This window comes from Saccopteryx leptura, chromosome 2, assembly GCF_036850995.1.
Source record: "Saccopteryx leptura isolate mSacLep1 chromosome 2, mSacLep1_pri_phased_curated, whole genome shotgun sequence".
Classification (NCBI taxonomy): domain Eukaryota; kingdom Metazoa; phylum Chordata; class Mammalia; order Chiroptera; family Emballonuridae; genus Saccopteryx; species Saccopteryx leptura.
In genome coordinates, this window is record NC_089504.1 from 357,604,844 (window position 1) to 357,614,479 (window position 9,636).

Sequence of the window (9,636 nt, forward strand, 5' to 3'; positions counted from 1 at the left end):
GGCAGAGCGTCGCCCCTGGTGGGCGTGCCGGGTGGATCCCGGTCGGGCGCATGCGGGAGTCTGTCTGACTGTCTCTCCCCGTTTCCAAAAATTTTATATATTAAAAAAAAAAAAAAAAAAAAAGAATATGTACCATTGCCCTGGCCAAGTTGGCTTGGCGGTAGAGCATTGGCCCAGCATGTAGAATTCCCGAGTTCGAGCCAGGGCACACAGGAGAAGTGACCGTCTGCTTCTCTACCCTTCCTCTTCTCCTTTCTCTCTATCTCTCTTCCCGTCCTGCAGCCAAGGTTCCATTGAAGCAAAAGTTGGCCCGGCACTGAGGATAGCTCCATGGCCTCTGCCTCAGGTGCTAGAATGGCTCCGGTTGCAATGGAGCAGCGCCCCAGATGGGCAGAGCATTGTCTCCTGGTGGGCATGCCAGGTGGATCCCAGTCAGGCGCATGTGGGAGTCTGTCTCTCAGCCTTTCTACTTCTCACTTCAGAAAAATACAAAAAAAAAAAAAAAAAAAAAAAAAAAGAACATGTACCTGCGGCCTGCGGTGGCACAGTGGATAAAGCATCAACCTGGAATGCTGAGGTCGTGGGTTCAAAACCTTGGGCTTGTCAATTGGTCAAGACACCTATGAGAAGCAGCTTCCCACTCCTCCCCCCTCCCTTTTCTCTCTCCCCTGTCTCTAAAATATTTAATAAAGTCTTAAAAATATTAGCTACTATTATTTTTTAAAAAAAGAATATGTACCTTGAATTATGCAAGGTCTTCAGGGACAAAGCCTCTTGTATGCTTTTTCTATGGCTAAATTACAACATACCACAAACTTAGTGCCTTAAAACAACCCCATTCGTTAGCTCACAGTTCTGTAGTGTAGGCCAGAGGTCCAACTGGGTTTTCTGCACATGGTCTCACAGAGCCAAGGTCAAGGTGCTGGCAGAGCTGTGTTCATTTCTGGAGGCAAAGGAGAAGAATCTGCTTCCATGTCCACTCAGGTTGTTGACAGAATCCAGTTCTTACAGATGTAGGATTGAGGACCCCACTTTTTTCCTTTTTTTTCCCAGGTGTTTCCCAATCTTTTTTCCCCTTATATTGAATTTATTGGGGTGACACTGGGGTGCACAATTCTATAGCATATTATCTGTACACTGTATTATGAGTTCACCACACCAGAGGTCCCCATTTTTCTGCTAGCTGTCAAGGAGGGTCTACTCTCTGCTCCTAGAAGCCTCTCTATTCCTCATCATGTGGCTCCTCTATCTTCAAAGTCAGCAACAGTAACTGGCACCTTTCTCATGCTTCAAATCTCTGACTTCCTCTGTCATTTTAAAGGGGCTCCTGTGATTAGATTAGGCCCACCCAAATAATCTTTTTCTTTTTTTTTAATTTTTTCTTTTTTTTTCTTTTATTAATTTTTAGAGAGAAGAGAGAGTGAGGGGGGGGGGGAGGGAGGAGCAGGAAGAATCAACTCCCATATGTGCCTTGACCAGGCAAGCCCAGGGTTTTGAACCGGTGATCTCAGCGTTCCAGGTCGACGCTTTATCCACTGCGCCACCACAGGTCAGGCATCACCCAAATAATCTTCCTGTATTTTTTTTTTTTTTTTTTTTTTTTGAGACAGAGTCAGAGAGAGGGATAGACAGACAGGAACGGAGAAAGATGAGAAGCATCAATCATCAGTTTTTTGTTGCAACACTTTAGTTGTTCACTGATTGCTTTCTCATATGTGCCTTGACCATGGGCCTTCAGCAGACTGAGTAACCCCTTGCTAGAGCCAGCGACCTTGGGTCCAAGTTGGTGAGCTTTTTTTTTTTTTGCTCAAACCAGATGAGCCCGCGCTCAAGCTGGCAACCTTGGGGTCTCAAACCTGGGTCCTCTGCATCCCAGTCCGACACTCTATCCACTGCGCTACCGTCTGGTCAGGCTTTTTTCACTTTTTAAAAAAAATTTATTTATTTATTTTTTTTACAGAGACAGAGAGAGGGATAGATAGAAACAGACAGACAGGAACGGAGAGAGATGAGAAACATCAATCATCAGCTTTTCGTTGCGACACCTTAGTTGTTCATTGATTGCTTTCTCATATGTGCCTTGACTGCGGGCCTTCAGCAGACCGAGTAACCCCTTGCTTGAGCCAGCAACCTTAGGTCCAAGCTGGTGAGCTTTTGCTCAAACCAGATGAGCCTGTGCTAAAGCTGGCGACCTCGGGGTCTCGAACCTGGGTCCTCTGCATCCCAGTCCGACACTCTATCCACTGCGCCACCGCCTGGTCAGGCAATTTTCCTGTCTTAAGGCCAATTGTGTATACATCATACATATACACAGTGAGCCCTCACTTAACATCATCAATTCTGTTACTTTAAATGAAATGAGGTATAATGAAACAAATTTACCATAGGCTAACTGATACTAACAAGAGTTAAGTTCCTACTGTATCTCATCAATGTTATAACAAAATTACATTAAATGAAACATTATTCAAGGACCTGCTGTATATATAACCATATAAAAGATTAACTATATATAACATAAGTGTGAAACTCACATCTTATCATATTCAACTGTTCCAAGATAAGAGTGTGAAATCTTGGGGGTTGCTTTTAGAACTCTTCCTACCACACTTTATACAAAGTGACCCTGTACCCTCTGAGTGTGTTTCCTACATGATGCAGAGAATGTGCAGAGACTGATTCACACAGACAGGCTGGGCTCTGAACCTGGGAACCCCACCTCCAGGGCAGTTGATAAAGGTTCCCTAGAGGAGGGAAGAACAGGTAGAATTTTATCAATGGGAATAAGCAAGTGGAAAATGGTCAGAGAAGTAGGTTGGGCTACCCTGAGATAGGCGTTAAATTTCAGAATGAGACACTTTGAATATCATTCAAAAACACAGCCGCTTGCTCGGTTTTTAGAACATTGTCTCAATATGCCAAAGTTGCAGGTTCGATCCCTGGTCAGAGCACATACAGGATTCAGCCATTGATTCCATAAATAAGTAGAACAACAAATCAATGTTTTTCTCTCTCTCCCCTTTCCTCTCTCTCAAATCAATAATTTTTTTTAAAGAATAGCCTTAGGCCTGACCTGTGGTTGCACAGTGGATAAAGCATCAACCTGGAATGCTGAGGTCACCGGTTCAAAGCCCTGGGCTTGCCCGGTCAAGGCACATACAGGAAGCAACTACAGACACTTCCTGCTTCTCCCCTCCTTTCTCATTCTTTCTCTCTCTCTCTCTCTTTCTCTCTCTCCCTTCTTCCCAAAAATCAATAAAATACAAAACATAAATACATAAAATAGACATATTCTGTCACCAAGTTACAAAAAAATAATAAGTAATAAATGATAGCCTTAACCACAGCCTCTCTCAGTGCCCTCGGTGGTCCCCGGATCTGCTTCACTTCAACAGAGTGTGGACAGAACGACCCAGGGACCCGTCATTCCAGCCTCCGACCACGCTGCGACCTCTCTTCCAGTCCCCACCGTCAGAACCACCCCAGCATCCTCAGCCTCCGAGACCAGCCAGCACCGGTGTTTGCCCTTAACTCCTTATTGCCGAACGGCCACAAGCTCCCAAATTCATCAGAATTATTCCACCCGGGTGGAAGCTGCCGTCAACCGCCCGGTCACCCTGCACCCGCAGGCTCCCACACCTACCTCTCCCTGGGCTTCTGTTTCCACCTCGAAGACTCGGCTCTGGAGGGCGTGGGCCACTTCTTCCCAGCGTTGGCCCAGGGGAAGCAGAGAACGCTGAGCGGCTCTTAAAGATGCAAAACCAGCGCCCGGCCACGTTCTCTTCCAGGATGTGCCGAGGCCTTCTCTAGAAGAGTGGGGTGACACTCAGGACGCCAGGGAAGCCGCCACGGCCTTGGAGAAGAACCTGGACCGGGCCCTTTGGATCTGCAGGGCCTGGGCTCTGCCCGCGCAGACCCTCAGCTCCGTGACTTCCTGGGGAACCACTTCCTGGGTGAGCAGGCGAAACTCATCAAGAAGATGGGCGACCACCTGACTCACCTCCGCAGGCTGGCAGCCCCCAGGCCGGAGTGGGCGAATGTCTCTTTGGATGACTCACCCTCAGACATGACTAGGAGCTGGCTCTGTCCAGTTAGTTTGGTCGACTGAGTGTCATCCGGAAACATAAGGTTGCGGGTTCGATACCCGGTCAGGGCACACATGGGAAGCAACCAAGGAATGCATGACTGAGTGGAACAACAAATGAATGCTCCCCTTCCCCCTCCCCTCTCTCTCCCTTCCTCTCTCAGTCTCTCTAAAATAAATAAAACCCTGGCCAGCCAGAGCCAGATAGCTCAGTTGGCTGGCGCGTTGTCCTGGCATGCTGGATGTTGCTGGTTTGATCCCAGGTCAGGACACATACAGGAGAAGCTCGATGTTCCTGTCTCTCTCTCTCCCTGCCTCTCCCAAAAAGGAGCCCAGAGGCCTTTGAGGAGCCCCTCTGCCTCCCTCGGTGTCTGGCTTTTTTTTTTTTTTTTTTTTTTTGACGGAGACAGACAGAGAGAGGGACAGACAGACAGGAACAGAGAGAAATGAGAAGCATCAATTCTTCGTTGTGGCACTTTAGTTATTCATTGATTGTTTTCTCATATGTGCCTTGCTGGGGGCTCCAGCAGACTGAGTAACCCCTTGCTCTAACCAGAGACCTTGGGTCCTAGCTGGTCAGCTTTGCTCAAACCAGATGAGCCCACACTCAAGCTGGCGACCTCGGGGTCTCAAACCTGGGTCCTCTGCATCCCAGTCCGATGCTCTATCCACTGCGCCACCGCCTGGTCAGGTGGTGTCTGGTTTTTGCCTGCACCTTTCCCTGAAACCACTAGGAATCCTTTTAACTGTCTGGGAGCCCTCTCCCATGAGTTGGACCAAATGAAAACAATAAAGCTTTTTATAATAAATTAATGAATTAACTTAATTAAAAATATATTTTAAATGCACAGAGATCGCCAAAGTAAAAGACACATACCCCCAGGGGATCACAAGATTAATAATGTGGCAAGAAAACATTAGAACCTTATTTATATATTTTTATCCCTTTTCTTTAGATTTCTACTTGGGAATATATTTTATAAAGTACATAATAGATGTATACAGTGGTCCATGTGTATTAGTAACCTGTTACTGCAAAATGATCACCCCCAAACCTAGGCACTTACAAGGGTGATTTTCCCTGGCTGGGTAGCTCAGTGGATTAGAGTGTGGTCCTGATATGCCAACATGTCAGGTTCAGTCCCCAATCAGGGCACATGGAGAGCTGCAGGCAGAATAGTGGTGGCATCAGATCTGTAAGCTGAACAGTGGCCTGGCCTTGGGATGAGTGATGAGTCAGAGGTGGGTCACGAAGAGGCAGGGAGCTTGGTCAGGGGGCTGCTTGGTATCGGTGGGAACTCTGAGGCTTGAGGCCAGACAGAGAAGGTCGCTTGGGCAGAACTTGGCCGAGGAATGGTGGTGGACCTGGTGACGGCTGAAAATGCAGAGGGAGGGGAGGGGAAGGGGCAGGGGACGACAGCGGTGCACTTGTCAAGGTCTGGAGGGCTGGTGGAAGTGGGTCTGGAGTCCAGAGGTTTCTGGGCTGGTGACTCCGTAGGCATACGCTCGGGTGTGGTCCAGGTGAAGCAAAGCGCCTGTGGTGACCTCCACCCAGTGAGAGGGCACGGTAGGAAGACAGCAGCCCAGGACAGAGTCCTGCCAGCGGGAGAAACAGAAGAAAGAGCCCCAGGGCTGCCAGGCCAACTGGAAGACAAAGTGACCTTCAGGGCCAGCTCTGGGGGCCCCAAGTGCCAGGTTAGAGACTGCCAAGGAGAGAAAAGGATGGGCCCCCCAGCGAGCAAGGTGTCAGGAAGAGGGAAGTGCTTGTCAGGTGTGGGAGCCTGGGCAGTTGGTGACTACTGGAGGGGCTGGTAGAATGAGAGCGTGTGGACGCTGAGAAGGGACAACTCGGGGCCCCAGGAGGGGTGCTGACGGGTAAAAGACTGGTAGCACAGAGGAAAAAGCCTGAAGGCCACTATCAGATCGGAGTTCACCTTCCCCGCATCTGGAAAGTGGGCTGAGCACATCGTTTTCATTCTTATCATCGCTAGCAGCACAGCTGAGGGTTGAGTTAGACTTTCAGAGCCTCTGCATGTGGGAGAAGGCTGGGGTCAGGATAGCAGAGGGCACCTCTCCCCACACCCCAGAGGGTGGACAGCAACTTCCCTGGGCCAGCACTGGGTCCCTGGGATGTTGTCTGAGCTATGAAGGACACCTGGGTTCTGAGCGCCCTCTGCCCCTGCCCGCGCCTCAGGGCACCTTCCGCCTCCCATTTGGAATGCGCCTGCCTTGCTCTTGCCCAAACCCTCCTTTCTCTTGGTGCCCAGCAGGCTCGAAAGAGGTGAATGAACAAATGGGCATAGGAGAGAAGAGGAGGCTCAGTGCTGAATTTCCAGAGGGCGACCGATGTTTCCCCAATCTCAGAGGCCAAGTGGGGCGTGGGTGGCCGGGAAGCAGGGGAGGCTGTAGGAGGTAGAATCAGGCGAAGGGCTCAGTACCAGGACTAGCAGCAAGGGAAGCAGGGGCTTCCTGGGGCTGGCGGGAAGAGATGACCGCTGCACACAAGTTTCCAATGGGAACCCGAACAAATCCCCCCAGCGCTCCGCTGCCCGCTCCTTGCGGCCTGCAGTACCTGGCGGCCTGCCTTCAGTAGGCCTCCCTCCCTCCAGCTCTCTCCTCTCCAGCGCCTGGGGGCCTGCCTTCAGTAGGCCTCCCTCCCTCCAGCTCTCTCCTCTCCAGCGCCTGGGGGCCTGCCTTCAGTGGGCCTCCCTCCCTTCAGCTCTCTCCTCTCCAGCGCCTGGGGGCCTGCCTTCAGTGGGCCTCCCTCCCTCCAGCTCTCTCCTCTCCAGCGCCTGGGGGCCTGCCTTCAGTGGGCCTCCCTCCCTCCAGCTCTCTCCTCCCCAGCGCCTGGGGGCCTGCCTCCAGCTCTCTCCTCTCCAGCGCCTGGTGGCCTGCCTTCAGTGGGCCTCCCTCCCTCCAGCTCTCTCCTCCCCAGCGCCTGGGGGTCTGCCTTCAGTAGGCCTCCCTCCAGCTCTCTCCTCTCCAGCGCCTGGGGGCCTGCCTTCAGTGGGCCTCCCTCCCTCCAGCTCTCTCCTCTCCAGCGCCTGGGGGCCTGCCTTCAGTGGGCCTCCCTCCCTCCAGCTCTCTCCTCCCCAGCGCCTGGGGGTCTGCCTTTAGTGGGCCTTCCTCCCTCCAGCTCTTTCCTCCCCAACTCCACTGTCTCCGCCCCATACACACCCCTCCTTTTCAGTCCGGGACGGCCAGGCTTCTGGAAGCCAGGTTCCTCTCTGCTCCTCTTCCCCACTTTTATTTAGAGGGTGAAATTTTTAGAAAACTTGGGTTTTATTTCACTTTCAAGTTTATGCAGTACCTGAGACTAGATCATGAAGCCAATGGCAATAATCATGACCATTTTCTAAGTGTGCCAACGGCTTCGCATGGCTTCTCCCCTGCCCTCCTCACAGGAATCCTGCAAGGGGGGTAGTTATTATTTCCACTTTACAGCCAGGGAAAATGAGGCCCAGAGCAGCGAAGCTCTGCCCAGTTACCTCCAGCAACACCACACCTCACATCCTAACCTCAGAGCGCCCGGGAACTGGCTCTCTACTGCCCACTAGCGTACCTTCTCCAACAGCATGCAGCGGGGAACCGGCCGCTCCCTTCCAATAGCATCCAACAGGACTTTGCATGGCACTGCTTTCAAGTCCCATGTCAAGTCCTCAGGCCGAGCTTACTTCCCTGCCCCAGCTACTGTTTGTCTCCCTCCCCCAACCTGCTTCGCCCTTGTCTGTCCCCATTCTGCCCTCCGACAATGCACTCTTCCTACCTTGCTGTTCCTCCCTCTATCTGGCACACAGCCCCAACCCGGGCTTCCTCATCATTCAGGTCTTCACTCAAATGCTTCTCCAAAAAGAGGCCTCGGTGGCCACCCCATCTAAACTCGCGAGGAACATACCCAGCAGTCCCTTCCTTTGCTCATCAGCACCGTCAAGCTAAACTATCAGCATTCCTTTATTTTCTACCGTCTGTTGTCCATTCTACTGGATGGATCCCAAGTTTCCCTGGGGACGTGGTCATTACATCCTCAGCATTTTAAACACTACCTGGCACTAACCAATATCCAAATAAGGATTTGTTGAAACAAACAGAGGGGGTATGGGGGAGTCAATTTGAACTCGTTTGGGAACCCAGTGCGCCTATCCATTCACTCTCACTCACACACACAAACACACTGTGCCTATCCATTCACACACAGTGTCTTTACATGGCCAGAGACGAGCTTCATAGATTTGGAAGACTAGATCTCAAACTGCTAACATGCTTCCCTCTGAGAACTGTGTGTAATGCGACGGAGAGGGAACACTTTTAAAAGTCATATGTACTTCTATATTTGAATTTTTGTAAGGTACATGTATTACTTATGCAAACTAAAAAAACAATGTGTGCAAAACTAGGTAATTTCACCCCTTCTCAGCAAGCCCTCCTTCAGCCTTTAGAGCCAGACTTGTGACCTGTGCGCACCACCCCCAGCTCAGGGTCCACTCTGCAGCTAATTCAGGTAGAGAACACTGGCACAGCCGCAAAGGGTCTGTTCCTACACAGAACCACCCCAAGAGGATCATTTGAAAACCATCTTGAGAAGCAGCTTCTCCACCCAGCAAGACATCAGAATCACCTGGGAGGTTTCCTGAAAGGCACACCCCTGGGCTCCAGCCCCAGGATTGGATTGCTGGACAGAGTACTACTTAGAAAACCGTGCAGGGCAATCCACAGAGAGGACAACTGGTTTAAGTGGCATGCCTCCAGAGACCTCCATCTCTGTCCTTGGGTCACTGTTTTTGGGCTGGGGCAGCCATGTCCTCCCCAGAATCTCTGCCCCAGGGGGTTTGGTCTTTTATATCCAACTCTCAACTTCTGTTGGGGGTGGTTATAAAAACTACCCTTTTGTTCTGCTCAGGACTTGACCATTACAACTCTTAGACCCTGCACCTCAGCCCGACCCCTGAGTCAGAGGGAGAAAGGCGCAGTGTCATTGATGTCCCCAGCAATGGCTCATTTATGTGGCAGCTGAGGCCATCATGGTGGGAGCCTGTCAAACTATGCACAGGGGCTGGAGGAAAGCTGAAAGCTGCTACTCTACAGCGCACTGAGCAGCTCGAGTTAGCACTGAGGGCCATGAAATCTGACTCTCTAAAAGAACTAGAATTTTATCTTTATACCTAATTATAATACATAAGTGTATGTGTGCGTGTGAACTATAATAGGTAATGGGCCATTTCCCCTTCTTGCCCAGTCTACCAGGAAGCTCAGAAATCATCTTTATCCTCATAGCTATAGTAACTGTTTCTCCTAGTTTTCTGTTCAGTCTTAGGTTCTATTTTCCCCCTTATTTGCAAAACTGCTTCAAATCTTTCCTATAGAGATGAGGCATAAAAAAATCCAATGAATATTTACACAGCATTTCTTATCAGCAAACCTCTGTACAGATCATGGCCAGAGCCAGCTCTGTCCACAACGCCACGAACATAAACAAAGAAAGTGTCCTCTGTATTTTTCCTTTACAGACTGTAATGCTGCCCGACAGGACTAAGACAGCCCAGGGCAGTGATCAG